The sequence below is a fragment of the Arachis ipaensis genome, chromosome B10 (genome assembly GCF_059453495.1).
Source record: "Arachis ipaensis isolate K30076 ecotype BB chromosome B10, ASM5945349v1, whole genome shotgun sequence".
Taxonomy (NCBI): Eukaryota; Viridiplantae; Streptophyta; class Magnoliopsida; order Fabales; family Fabaceae; genus Arachis; species Arachis ipaensis.
The window spans coordinates 63,335,492-63,347,204 of NC_142435.1; positions in this window are offsets into that span (position 1 = coordinate 63,335,492).

Here is an 11,713-nt window from a genome sequence, read left to right on the forward strand (position 1 = left end):
AGCAACCAAGTGTATGAAAGGAGAAAGAAAAAGCATGACAAATGAAAGGTGGACTTGCTCCTTGTTCATCACTACAAAGAAAAAAGCATGCATTCTATCTGTTCTAAGTTGTCTTTGCATCTTTAAGTAGTTCTTTTTAATTAATAGTCTTTGCATTATGTTTGTCTCTTTTAAAATAAGTAAGCTAGTCTAAGTGTGTGCTTGTATGTTTACTTTCACTTAACAAAAAGCATGCTTTGTCCCATGCATTTTTAATTCAATAAAAGAAATGTTTGAATGTGGAGTAAGATAGTTCTCTGTTAGATAGAAGTACAATAAAAGTAAGTGGTGGTATGTATGTGTGATTGTATGATAGCTCACTTTTAATGAATAAGAGAACTAGGATGTCTCCTCTTAAGTAGAAAGTGGCCTACTGTCTATGAATCTCAATCAAATAAAAATCCTTGGTTAGAAAGAAAAACAAAAAGAAAGAAAAAAAGGGGAGAAAAAAAGAAACAGCCAAGAAGTGGCAGAACAAAAGAAAAGCAAAAAGAAACAAAGCTGGACACCAATAGCTTGAACCTTAGAATATATGCCTGTGGTGTCTTTGTATTAGGATCTGCTTGGATTATTAAGCTCTTTGGAGTGCATCAACACTTGGTGACTTGGGTTAACTAACCCGGGATCATCAGCTGAAAGTCCACTATCAAGAGCAACCTAACTATAAGGCATTTAGTAGCCCAAAGAGGTGCTGGGCATCAATGTTCTAAGAAGGAATGTGAGCCAAGTGTCTATAGTGAATAATGTGTCAAGTATAAAGAAAAGGAAATGAACTTGCTACACATGACACTCAAATAAAGCTCATGAACAAGATAATAGCCAAGGATAAAGGAATAATGAGAGGTCATAGCAGTATGTCACTTGAAGCTTGAAGGAGGTTTTCTAGGCTTAAGAGTCAATAAGAGGTGAGTATGTGCATATCCACATAAAACCCCATGAACCACCAATAACACTCTACTAGCATGAACATCCTCTTCCATTTCATTCTTTCTTCTCAATAAATCATTTCTTGCTTGGGGACAAGCAAGCTTTAAGTTTGGTGTTGTGATGACAAGTCAACTTAGCCTAGTTTCACTAGCCTTTTTCTTTTGTTTTCAACTGAATTATGCACTTTCTTGAGCCAAAAGCAAGCCAATTGGGTAGATATTCATGTTTCCTTTGATTTAATCAACCATGTATGAATTCATGCTATTTCATGAGGTTTTGTGCTATAATTGTCACATATTATGAAAGAATGAATATCTCATGATTTTGAGCATAGCTTTGATGTGTTTGGTTGACTAATGATAGGTGAAGAAAGCTTGGAGAAAGGTTGATGCAAGAAGGAAGGGCTAGGAGGAAGAGAGAACAAAAAGTTTGAGCAAAAGTTTGCCCTCAAACTTTAGCTCAAACTTTTGGATTAATTATGAACCAGGAAGTAAAAGCTGGAGCAAAAGTTAGACCCCTAACTTTTTGGCTAACTTTTGGGCAAAAGCTGAAGCAAAAGTTAGACCCCTAACTTTTTGGCTAACTTTTGGGCAAAAGCTGGAGCAAAAGTTAGAGCCCTAACTTTTTGGCTAACTTTTGGCATGAAAAACACTCCCTGGATGCACAAAAAGTTTGCGCCAACGTTAGCCCCCTAACTTTTTGGCTAACGTTGGCACATGAAAAACACTCCCTGGACTAGCAAAAGTTTGCGCCAACGTTAGCCCCCTAACTTTTTGGCTAACGTTGGCGCCATGAATAACCAAGGGGAGGCCAACGTTGGAGCAAAAGTTAGACCCCTAACTTTTGCCCCAACGTTGGTATCAGCAAAACAAGGGTGCTGATGTGAAAAGTTGGAGCAAAAGTTAGACCCCTAACTTTTACTCCAACTTTTACTCAAGCTTTCATGATTCCAACCCGGTTCAATTCGGTTCTTCTCCAAACTCCAAGAGCAATCAACCAAGGCCTCTCTCAACCCAATTCCACCAAGAGCAAAGGCCCAATTGAAGCCTTGAAGACCATTTGAAGAAAGTGTATAAATAGATTAGAATTTAAGTTTTGAAAGGGGCTTTCCCTTTTAGTTTTCATAGAGAGTTTTCGGAGAGCTTTTGGTGTTGAGTGAATTTTAATTTCTAAGTCTCGGGGAAGGAGAATTGAATTCCCTTCCTCTTAGTTTTCTTGCTTTCAATTTCAATTACAATTGTCTTGGATCTTGGGTTGGAGAATTGAAGGAATTCTGTTTCAATCTCATCCTAAGATATCTCTGTTTAATTTTACTGCACAATTGAATTCAGTTTCGGTTAATTGCTTTTCATCTACTTTCTTTGCAATTTACATTTTCTTTGCAATTGTTCTTGATTGGATCTAGGAAGGCATTGAGATCTAGACTTGGCTTTCTAGTCTCTTGGGTCCTGAGATCCGGAATTTCCATTTCCCATTCCCTGTTTACTGTTTTCATGCTCATTTACATTTTTGTTTTAAGATCCGGTTCGATTCAAGTCCTTCTTTACTTCTCTGTTTGTTGCAATTTTACATTTCCTTGTTTAATTTCTGCAAATCCAACTCCCCATTCCCTTTACAATTCAAGCCATTTACATTTCTTTCACTTTAAGATTTTGCAATTTACATTTCTTGCGTTCTAAGTTTCTGCCATTTAATTTCTTGTTCTTTAAGATTCAGCACTTTAATTCCTGTTCTCTTTAATTTCATGCCAATTACCCATTCCCTTTACTTTCTATGCAATTTAAATTCTGCAAATCACAAATCTCTCAACCAAATCTTCATTCGCTTGACTAAATCAACCACTAAACTAAAATTGCTCAATCCTTCAATCCCTGTGGGATCGACCTCACTCCCGTGAGTTATTATTACTTGATGCGACCCGGTGCACTTGCCGGTTAGATTTGGGTGTTTTGGAGAAAGTTGTTTCTCCGCGAAAATATTCCATCATGTTTTTGGGTTGGTAATCATAATGGCACAGCACCATGTTGCAATTTAGAAATCAAACTATGCCTTTTCATACACTCATGCATACAGAGAGGGTAAAGACAATCATGCAGTTTATAGTGCTTGAAACAAATGAGGAGAAAAGGAACTCTACAACCTTGTAGTTCATCTTCATTATTGTTGTCCTTTTTCCTCTATTCTTCCTCCTTCCCTTGCCAAACTCAGAATGCTTGCTCTTCCTCAAGCAACAATTAGAACCATGGCTATGGGGCTAAGATGGATCATGAATGTCTTACACAATGAAAAGTTAGTAGTACATGTATTTTAAGCAAGCAAAATTAAAGATAATAATCAAGGCACAAGAGACAGAGACATTGTGATTGCAAACTTAAGAAGGTGAGCACAATACATTGCATAAAAGATAAGTGGCACACCAAACTTAGTGTGACACTTTCACTTGGAATTAATGCAAGTATCTTGTAAGAATTGGAACCAAATTTTGTTGCATAGCAACACCAAACTTAGAATGCAACCATATGTCAATTTATTTGAACTAAAACTAAACAAAAGAAACTGTTATATGTTAAATACAATCACCAAATGAAGAGTCTGTTATGAATAAGGATGTCTTGGTGATGTATTAACAAAAACAGTTGATGAAGGAAAGCATTAAAAACAAGTAAATAAATGAAACAAAGAGAAAACAAAAATTATCCAACTAAGAAGAAAAATAACATTGTAAAAGGCAATATGATTATACAGACAAGTGATGTTGCTGGATTGATTTGCATAGAAAAATAGGTGGCACACCAAACTTAGAATCTTGGTGTGTCACTTTCATGTAAAATTGATGCAATCATCCATGAAGATGGAAAACAGTTTGTTGCAGGGCAACACCAAACTTATAATGTAACCATATGCCAATTTATTGAAATTTAAACAAAGCAAGGAAAAGAAATGTACCTACTGTCTACCTATTCTTTACTTTCTTCCTCTTCTTCCAATTTATTAAGAGAAATGACTTCAAAGGAGGAGAAGATTCAGCTATTACCCCCTGTCTTGGTTTCTCCTCAGCAAGCTTTCTTTTGTACATGGCTTGATTGAGCTTGCTTGCTATTGGTCCAGGGGTTGGATTGCTTGTGGTTGACCTCCTCTTGAATGTTGTCCTTGGTAGTTTGGTAACAATCCTCTTCTTGGTGCTTTTGTTAATTGCCTTCACTTCTTTGAATCCAAGTCTTGGTGGTTGTGTGATTGTTGGAGTCTTCTTTTCATCAAGAGTCTCTTGTATTGGTGGTTCCATGAACTCCTCCTTTATGTACTTCTCTGCCTCACTTGAGTTTGGAATGACTTCTTCACTTTCTTGCTCCTCCACTTCCTCTTTTACACTCAACATTTGTTTTAATAGCTCTTTTATGGAGGAGGTTTGTTGACTTCCCAAGCTTTCTTCATCTCCTCTTCATACCTTTCAATCACAAATTCAAGTGTTGAGGCGTTTTGGTCCAGGGAGGTTTGTGGAGGTTGTGAGTGTTCAGGTTCTTTTGTCACCTCAAGTGTGGTTTCATTTTCAACCACCTCATTCTTCATTAAAAATCCACTTGACTCAGTAGCTTCTTCCTCTTGTTTTTCCTCCTTCTTCATTGCACTTTCACTTAACATAAGGACCTTTTGTTCTTGTTTTTCCACTTCCTCTCCCACAGATTGATTTTTACTGTTTGATGGTTCTAAGTGTTTCCTTATGTTCTCCAGGTGCTCATTCATCCTCTGACGGATAATTTCTTCCCATTTCCAGGCTTTCATTGCCTCCTCCTCATTTTTTTTGAACATGATCTCTAGCTTTGAGTGGCCTAGGTTCGTGGAAGTTTGTGTTGAGGCATATTTAGGTGATGAAGAATTTTCAAATGTAGAAGTGGGAGGTGAGGTTGGACAATCTCTCATGTGAGTTGACTGCTCAGAATTTGCAGTTTCTTGGTAATACTCCCAGCCACCATTGGAATAATGACTTGAATCATTTTGTGGTGGAGGGAAATATCCAATATGATTTTCTTTCTCATCTTGTGGTTCTGAAGCATGGCTCCATGAATTGGAGAGCCCAGAATTTGAAGTTTCTTGGTGATATTCCCATCCATCATTAGAAATTGGTGATGGTGGGTGATATCCCATAGAATTTGTTTGATCATAAGATGAGTTGAACTCCATTTGAGTTTTGTAAAATACACAACCAAGGAAAATTGAAATTACTCATATCAGAGATGAGAATTTCTTAGTGAGGCAAAAACTCAAACACCTTGGTTTCACTTTGAAACAGAAAACAAAAATAAAGAAAATGCTTGATCTAGACTTCTCACCCACATAATCATTGTTGATCTAAATCAATCCCCGGCAACGGCACCAAAAACTTGATGGGATATTTTAGCGGAAAAATGAATTTCTCCAAAACACCCAAAACTAACCGGCAGGTGCACTGGGTCGTATCAAGTAATAAAACTCACGGGAGTGAGGTCGATCCCACAGGGATTGATGGATCAAGCAACTTTAGTGGATGATTAGTTTAGTCAAGCTAACATTTGAGTGATAATTGATGCAGCAGAAAGTAAATGACAAGGAAAATTAAAGTGCAGAAAGTAAATTGGCAAGTAGCTTAAGGGGCAAGAAATGTAAATTGCAAGAATCTTAAATTGCAAGAAAAGTAAATTGCATGAAAGTAAAGGAGACTGGGTGCAGGGAAATTGAATGAAAGCAATAAATCAAAGCTTAGAACAATTGCAAGGAAATTAAAATTGCATGAAAAGTAAATTCAGATCACAGTGGCTCAAATGTAAAATGCAGAGGAACAAAAGTGCTGGAAAGTAAATTGGGAACAAGGAGATCAGAGAGCAAAGTGACTGTGCTTAATTTGCAGAAATTTAAAAGGATGTTGAAGATCTCAGGAGTGGATCCTTCCTTGATTCAACAAGAGAAAGGTTGCAGAGAATTAAAAAAAGATTGCAAAAGAAGTAAAGAGAAGTTGCAAATAGAGAATGAAAACAGAATTCCTTCCAATCTCAATTCAAGATTCAAAACAGAAAATGAAACTCAGAGAGAGAGCTCTGTATTCCTAATGCTCCCTAGTGGAGCTCGCCCCCCTATTCTCTCTATTCGGGCCTCCCTTTTCTAAAATGAGAATGATGCCTTATATAGGCATTTTTACAAAATGAAAATGAAATTCAAAACAAATTACAATTAAAATGAAATTTCTATTCTAACTATCTCTTGTGCCTTTGAGTGATGATAATGGGCCCTTGCTCTTGATGGAATTGGGTTGATAGAGGCCTTGGTTGATTGCTCTTGGATTTGGAGAGAGAACCGAATTGAACCGGGTTGGAATCATGAAAGCTTGAGTAAAAGTTGGAGTAAAAGTTAGGGTCTAACTTTTGCTCCAATTTTTCACATCAGCACCCTTCCTTGCTGATACCAACGTTGGGGCAAAAGTTAGGGGTTAAACTTTTGCTCCAACGTTGGCCCCCTTGTGTGCATGTATGGGGTGCTACTTTGTCCTCTTGTCAACGTTGCGAATTTCATGCCAACTATAGACTATTATATATGGTTGGAAAGCTCTGAATGTCAGCTTTCTAACCCAATTGAAATCTCCTCAATTGGACATCTACAACTCAAGTTATGCTCATTTGAAGAGGACAAGGTTGCTGGCTTTGGTGTGCAGCGTTTGAGGCGACGTTTGCCTCAAACGTGGTCGAAAATGCCAGTTCTGGAGGCTCAAACATATTGTCCACCCCATACTATTATACATTGTTGGAAAGCCCTGAATGTCTACTTTTCAATGCCGTTGGGAGCACATCATTTGGAGCTCTACAGCTCGAGTTATACTCCGTCGAAGGTGCAGAGGTCAGTTGGCCTCACTGCAGGTTGCCACCATATTCGTTTATGCTCATTGCGGGGCCGTTTTCTCCCTCAATTTTAGTGTCCACCATGTAGTGCCATATATGCTTGGAAAGCTCTCGATTCCTACTTTCCATTGCTTTTTGAATCACCTCATTTGGAGCTCTGTAGCTCAAGTTATTCTTGTTGGAAGTATACCCCTTGCACACTCATAGCGCCAACGTTAGCCAAAAAGTTAGGGGCTAACGTTGGCGCAAACTTTTGCTCTCCCTTTGTGTTTTTCATGTGCCAACGTTAGCCCAAAAGTTAGAGGCTAACGTTGGCGCAAACTTTTGGTGCCCAGGGAGTAACTTTCATGTGCCAACGTTAGCCCAAAAGTTAGGGGCTAACGTTGGGGCTAACTTTTCACCCAAAAGTTTGTGCAAAAGTTTGAGGCTAACTTTTGGTCCAACTTTTTGCTTCCTGGTTCATTTTCACTTATTCCATTGTCCTCTCTTTACTCCTAGCCATTCCTTCTTGCTTCGACCTTTCTCCAAGCTTTCTTCACCTATCATTAATCAACCAAACACATCAAAGCTATGCTCAAAATCATGAGATATTCATTCTTTCATAATATGTGACAATTATAGCATAAAATCTCATGAAATAGCATGAATTCATACATGGTTGATTAAATCAAAGGAAACATGAAAATCTACCCAATTGGCTTGCTTATGGCTCAAGAAAGTGCATAAAATCTATTGAAAACAAATGAAAAAGCATAGAAAAACATGACATGTTGGCATGTCATCACACAAAAACTTGATGGGATATTTTAGCGGAAAAACAAATTTCTCCAAAACACCCAAAACTAACCGGCAAGTGCACCGGGTCGTATCAAGTAATAAAACTCACGGGAGTGAGGTCGATCCCACAGGGATTGATGGATCAAGCAACTTTAGTGGATGATTAGTTTAGTCAAGCTAACATTTGAGTGATAATTGATGCAGCAGAAAGTAAATGACAAGGAAAATTAAAGTGCAGAAAGTAAATTGGCAAGTAGCTTAAGGGGCAAGAAATATAAATTGCAAGAATCTTAAATTGCAAGAAAAGTAAATTGCATGAAAGTAAAGGAGACTGGGTGCAGGGAAATTGAATGAAAGCAGTAAATCAAAGATTAGAACAATTGCAAGGAAATTAAAATTGCATGAAAAGTAAATTCAGATCACAGTGGCTCAAATGTAAAATGCAGAGGAACAAAAGTGCTGGAAAGTAAATTGGGAACAAGGAGATCAGAGAGCAAAGTGACTGTGCTTAATTTGCAGAAATTTAAAAGGATGTTGAAGATCTCAGGAGTGGATCCTTCCTTGATTCAACAAGAGAAAGGTTGCAGAGAATTAAAAAAAGATTGCAGAAGAAGTAAAGAGAAGTTGCAAATAGAGAATGAAAACAGAATTCCTTCCAATCTCAATTCAAGATTCAAAACAGAAAATGAAACTCAGAGAGAGAGCTCTGTATTCCTAATGCTCCCTAGTGGAGCTCGCCCCCTATTCTCTCTATTCGGGCCTCCCTTTTCTAAAATGAGAATGATGCCTTATATAGGCATTTTTACAAAATGAAAATGAAATTTAAAACAAATTACAATTAAAATGAAATTTCTATTCTAACTATCTCTTGTGCCTTTGAGTGATGATAATGGGCCCTTGCTCTTGATGGAATTGGATTGATAGAGGCCTTGGTTGATTGCTCTTGGATTTGGAGAGAGAACCGAATTGAACCGGGTTGGAATCATGAAAGCTTGAGTAAAAGTTGGAGTAAAAGTTAGGGTCTAACTTTTGCTCCAACTTTTCACATCAGCACCCTTCCTTGCTGATACCAACGTTGGGGCAAAAGTTAGGGGTCAAACTTTTGCTCCAACGTTGGCCCCCTTGTGTGCATGTATGGGTTGCTACTTTGTCCTCTTGTCAACGTTACCAATTTCATGCCAACTATAGACTATTATATATGGTTGGAAAGCTCTGAATGTCAGCTTTCTAACCCAATTGGAATCTCCTCAATTGGACATCTACAACTCAAGTTATGCTCATTTGAAGAGGACAAGGTTGCTGGCTTTGGTGTGCAGCGTTTGAGGCGACGTTTGCCTCAAACGTGGTCGAAAATGCCAGTTCTGGAGGCTCAAACATATTGTCCACCCCATACTATTATACATTTTTGGAAAGCCCTAGATGTCTACTTTCCGATGCCGTTGGGAGCACATCATTTGGAGCTCTACAGCTCAAGTTATACTCCGTCGAAGGTGCAGAGGTCAGTTGGCCTCACTGCAGGTTGCCACCATGTTCGTTTATGCTCATTGCGGGGCAGTTTTCTCCCTCAATTTTAGTGTCCACCATGCAGTGCCATATATGCTTGGAAAGCTCTCGATTCCTACTTTCCATTGCTTTTTGAATCACCTCATTTGGAGCTCTGTAGCTCAAGTTATTCTTGTTGGAAGTATACCCCTTGCACACTCATGGCGCCAACGTTAGCCAAAAAGTTAGGGGCTAACGTTGGCGCAAACTTTTGCTCTCCCTTTGTGTTTTTCATGTGCCAACGTTAGCCCAAAAGTTAGAGGCTAACGTTGGCGCAAACTTTTGGTGCCCAGGGAGTAACTTTCATGTGCCAACGTTAGCCCAAAAGTTAGGGGCTAACGTTGGGGCTAACTTTTCACCCAAAAGTTTGTGCAAAAGTTTGAGGCTAACTTTTGGTCCAACTTTTTGCTTCCTGGTTCATTTTCACTTATTCCATTGTCCTCTCTTTACTCCTAGCTATTCCTTCTTGCTTCAACCTTTCTCCAAGCTTTCTTCATCTATCATTAATCAACCAAACACATCAAAGCTATGCTCAAAATCATGAGATATTCATTCTTTCATAATATGTGACAATTATAGCATAAAATCTCATGAAATAGCATGAATTCATACATGGTTGATTAAATCAAAGGAAACATAAAAATATACCCAATTGGCTTGCTTATGGCTCAAGAAAGTGTATAAAATCTATTGAAAACAAATGAAAAAGCATAGAAAAACATGACATGTTGGCATGTCATCACTAACCTTTTACATCTTGTGAAAATTACCATTGATCTTGGTTTGTCCTCTCTTGTGAATCTCATCCGTATGTGAGTTAGTTTGATTCGTTTCAAATTAGTGCATTGTTTATTCTCTCATTTTCTCTACAAGAGTTTTTAGTTAAAGATTTACCTTTGAGAAATTACTAATGATTGAGTTGTCTTTTCCTATGACTTTTGTATTCTTTTGGATCAATTGAAAGCTTGTTTGATGACTCATGCCTAGTGAATCTTGTTTGAACTACTTTGATTTAAGATCCTTTCTTGTATGGCTTGACTCCTTTTCAGTACATCTTAAACTTCTTGAATGTTCTTCTGAGATAGTGATTTCAAGAACCTTTTTGGAGTCTTGTTTTGAACCTTTTAAAGAAGTTTTGAATTCTCTTTGAAGAAATATTAAACGGAATTTATTTTCTGTTGTTTGATTGAGATTAGAACCATTGTCTAATTTTGACGAAATTAATTTAAAGTTGGCATCCGCCATTTTAAATGAAGTTTTGAAAAGCTTCCTTGTTTAGTGGAAACCGGTTTGTTTGTAACGCACCACTTATTTCCTTACCAGATTGTGTGCAAATTTTTACCTTGGAGTTTCCTTTCTAAAAGGAGTTTAACTTCCTCTTTCATCCTTGCTATGAATGCTATACACGCTTGTTTGAATATGAACTTTGAGAATTTTTGAACAAGCATTTGATTTCTCTCCCGATTTTTATGAACTGCTTTTGGTTAAGTTGTGCATCTAATTACCTTTCTAAAATATTTGAAGAAATAATTTAGCCTTTAGCCAAACCCGTGTGCACCTTGTTTTTAGAACTCGACAAAATCTATTTCAACATGAACTTGCATTAAAGCAAAGCCACGATTATGCTTTTGTTACTCGCTTGAAGGATGTTGTTAATTAACCTTACTTTTAGATTTCGAAGTGGTTTTTCCGCAAGTTTCGGTTCCTTTGTGAACAATGTATTTGGAAGTACTTTTAATCGTGCTTTTGAGTTCTGTGAGCTTTGTCTTGGGTTTGAAATATTCTCTTCTGTAAACCTCATGCTTCCTCGACTCAGCTCGAGTTTGTTTCAAACTGATGCGCTGGTTTTCTTCCTATTGATCCTGTTGAACTACCTTGATCTAAGGGTTATTTTTGGAGTTGTCAATTAATTTATTTCTAGCAAACTTCATTGCTTGAGCGTCTTTGTTTATCTAGGAACTGGATACATTCTCTTAAATCTATGAGCATTATCCTTGATGTTGTTCCTCCTTGCTAGAGTCTTGTATCCTTCTGAGTAGACTCGAGAATTGTTTTGATATCACGTGCGACTTGTAGACGTAATAACGCGATGCGTTAGTTCCCTAAGATGTGATATGTGTATATGGAAGGTGAAGCGGTAGGTGTGTAACGTTATGATGAGTTGTGGGTGTTTTGCCCCTTGCAAACGAACTTGCAGGTGTTAGGCTCATAATCGGCTATGAGGTTGTAAGGTGCTTGATGGAGTTAGAAAGTTGAAACTTTGAGGTTGATAAGAGATTAGTGTGCGGAAGTTAAGCACGTCGTTTTAATCCCATCATGTTTATAGCCTTCGATGCTCTGCCTTACCATCACATGTTTGAACCATGTCATCTTTGCTTTGTGAACGCCTATCTTGATTTGCACCCTATTTTGGCACCTCAAGTTTGTAAGGCATTGAGATCATATGACCTTGTGCATTGAGCCTATCTTATAATGTTTGCTTTACAATCACACTCCTGCCTTTGTACCTTTATGCATACGACCATCCAAGTATTTGAAAACCGTATATATGTTTATATGTTGAG